Source organism: Spinacia oleracea, chromosome 5 (genome assembly GCF_020520425.1).
Source record: "Spinacia oleracea cultivar Varoflay chromosome 5, BTI_SOV_V1, whole genome shotgun sequence".
Taxonomy (NCBI): domain Eukaryota; kingdom Viridiplantae; phylum Streptophyta; class Magnoliopsida; order Caryophyllales; family Amaranthaceae; genus Spinacia; species Spinacia oleracea.
This window is the reverse complement of record NC_079491.1, coordinates 111,759,553-111,762,930: the sequence shown is the minus strand read 5'-3', so window position 1 is coordinate 111,762,930 and position 3,378 is coordinate 111,759,553. Positions and strand designations below refer to the sequence as shown.

The 3,378-nt window shown below is 37.7% G+C and overlaps 1 long non-coding RNA gene across 1 annotated transcript; it reads left to right on the top strand.

The window, feature by feature from the left end:
- Nucleotides 1–899: 899 nt before the first annotated feature.
- Nucleotides 900–3,035, top strand: LOC130461905 (uncharacterized). Its single transcript, XR_008921911.1, has 3 exons — nt 900–1,330; nt 1,754–1,896; nt 2,945–3,035. It is a non-coding gene; the product is annotated as an uncharacterized lncRNA (long non-coding RNA).
- Nucleotides 3,036–3,378: the final 343 nt, after the last annotated feature.

Genomic DNA, 3,378 nt, shown 5'->3' with positions numbered 1-3,378 from the left:
GTTATTTTTCCGTTGTGTGCGGATAAAATGACGAGCACTTCTGAAAAGAAAACTTTTGGCAGGCAGAGAGTTTCAACGCCCAGGCTGGGGCGTCAGAAATTTCGGCGCCCAGCCCTGGGCGCTGAAAATGACTTGGGCGGTCAATTTTTGACGCTTTGCTTCACATGTTCTTGCATTTATTTCTATTTCTTTTTTTTTTGTGCCTTGATATTTTGCTTCGTATTTAAAGTTAATTTTGAGGCTATTTTGGAGGCTTTTTTGACTGTTAGCTTGAAATGCACTTTTGTCCGGATTAATTTTTTCTATTGGTGACTCGAAACAGTTTTGAAAATGGAGTTAGGGTGCGGAAGTTATGAACACTAGTAGAAAAAACCCCTGTTGCAGCCCCCTTGTTGCAGCGTACATGTATTAATACCCTTCAATAACCAGTCGGTCAACGCGGGTCAAACCTTTTAAAGGGTTGTTGCAGCGTACAATTTAATTGTTCCCTGCAAAAAAGTTTGTTGCAGCGTACAATTTAAAAGCCCCCTGCAATAACCTATTTTTGTCGCAGCGTACATTTAAAAGCCCCCTGCAATAGCCCGGGTCAAAAAAAAATTCGCTGCAATATTAAAATTTCATTTCTCGCGCTTAACTCCCCTCTTCTTCCCTTACCTTTTCCTGCGTAGTCCCCAAAAAAAACCCTTCCTGCGTCGCCATAGCTTACTCGTCGGTGATTCTGGCCTCCTCGCCAGTCGCCACCTTTATTCGAAACCCTCTCCTCTTCCAAGAAAAACCACGAGCAGCTAGTGAGCTACCAGCCTACCCTCTCAGTCCTCCCATCTTCAATTCTCTGAACCTGTACCTTTCTTTCACGAAAGCCGGCCACCAAGGGTAAGACGGATTCGTAATCTCGAAATTCTGCCGCGTTCACCACCGTCTCACCACCTTCCGATGGAGATCCAATTGGGTTCAACTACCACCGTTTCTCACCAATCGCGTTTCTCACCACCACCACCACCGCCCGTTTTTCTTCAAATTTAAGTGAATTTATGCACTACGGAGGTATATATCTCTATTCAATTTAAGATTCGGCTTATTCAATTTTTGTAAAATTGAATTAACTATTTTCCCCCAAATTTTAGGGTTTTGGCTCCATTTTATTTTTTAATCGAAAGAGGGAACGATCTACTAAGCTAGGGTTTCCTTTTTTCCTCTTTCGTTCAGAATTAGGGATTTGAGGACGCTTAATTATCAGGATTTCATCCGCAAACTCTGCACTTAGATTTTGGGATATGGGTTGAGGTTGATTCTTTTTGGTTATGCTACTGCTCTTTAAGTATAGGCATCGGTATGCTTCTCTTATTTCTTCTTTAAGATTTACATAATTTTTAGTGTTGATTGAAGTTGGATTTGCTGATTGTTAGAGGTTTTAGTAATCTTGTATGATATAGTAATTTATGGCAGATATGAACTATTTAAGTTTTGTTAACCATCATTTTTCCTTTAATCTCTTTGAAGAAGTTAAAATAAAATAAGACTTAAAGTTTTAGTTAGGGAACGATTAGAGCTGAGAAATACCATGTTTATCAAGTAATACTGTCATTTGATGGGAATTAGGATGTTCACTTCATATTATTAGAAGAATTGAATCCATCTTTACTAAAATTCTTCTTTCATTGAGATGTTAATGTCTCAGGATTGAATATAGCTTTGCAATTTCACTACAATAGTATAGATTTGTGATAATTTGGGTTTCATTGTTCAACACCAGCAAAGCAAATGGAGAGGCGTCGAGATTAGGTTTCAGAAATTGATGGTGTTTTTAATGATTAAATAAGACAGCTGGTGTTGGAAATGCTGCTGGAGTTGGAACTCATTCCTGTACTGAATGTGTTTCTGAATGTGCTGCTAAATGTATGCTTCTCTTCTTTCTTCTTCAAGATTTGTATTATTACATGGTTTACATAGTTTTTAGTATTATATTGAGGTTAGTGGATGTTTGAGGTTTTTTGTTATTCTTATATGACATATTGATTGTTAAGTAGATATGAACTAATTAAGTTGCTAACTTTTTGACACCAGACCATACACAGCTCAAGTCAACAATGGCCCATGTTGACCTAACAACTGCAAACAGTATCCAACAAACTCACTCCCAACTGACTTAACACACTAGCAATGAGCCTTTCTATATAGGAGTCATGTATATCTCTTCACCTTCTTTGTCTTCTTTTCTGGCTTTCTCATTTTTCAAGTCATCTGATTCTCCAGAAAGAGGAGAATGACCCTTTCTATATATCGGGTTCCCTTTATAAGCATGTATTCTCTACGTGCACCCGTTTCTATACATCTTAGGTTTTTTGCTTCTCAAAAATTGAGGCCAACCTGACAAGGTTGATTGCTGCAACTGAGTTTCCAGAAGGCTCCGCACCATCATGATCTTCTTTTACACGCAAAAGAACAGAAGGGTCTTCCCCTGGGGTATTGAAATACCCTCCACCTTCCTTGTCCATGAATAACTCATCCTGAGATACAAAATTCTTATTATGGACTTTGACATGGAATTTCCTTGCGAAAATTCTTATAAGCTCATCACCTTTACCACCATTTATTGTTAAAGGGACTTTAGATCAATCATTTCCAAACAAGTTGTCTCCCAGTTAAAGTTAAGTACTTGCAAGAAAGCTATTTGATTGCATCTTCTAGATTATTGAACTGTTCTTTCTTTATAATTTTCACACATTTAAAGTTTTCATCTTTGATGTTCTTGATTGGCATAAGAAAGAAAATACAGTCTGAAATTTTATCCAACACATTGATTTTAATAACCTTCTACTTAATAATCACCATTACAAACTTCTTAAATTAGTCTGCTTAAGTGGCCATTGTTTGTACCTACTTAAAGTGTTACTCGTACAGGTTTGGATTGCCGTCTGTTTCCTTATGTTTACCTTTTTTCCAGGTGGATTTCTGATTGGAAGAACTGTGGCTGTTTTGATAACTATGACGATTGGGACCTCGATGGCTCCTCGTCAAGGTCCTCTAGCTATGGCTGCTCATCAAATCTGTATGCAAGTTTGGTTGGCTGTCTCTCTTTTAACTGATGGATTGGCCGCATCTGGTCAGGTATGAGCTTTCATCTAACTAGGAGGTTCGATATCCAGGCTATAGGTTTTTCAGGCATCTAGACTACCTCTATTCTACAGTGCTTGTCCATTATGATTTATGATTATCACAAAAGTTGAAGATTGTGAATAATGTGTGGGTTTTAACCAAATAGGAAAAGCTTCTTGGATTAATAAGCATTTGTTGTTGTCCAAAGATCCTGATTTGTGAACAATAAACCAAATAGGAAAAGCTACATATTTTCTCAGAGTATTACACTTATTACATGTT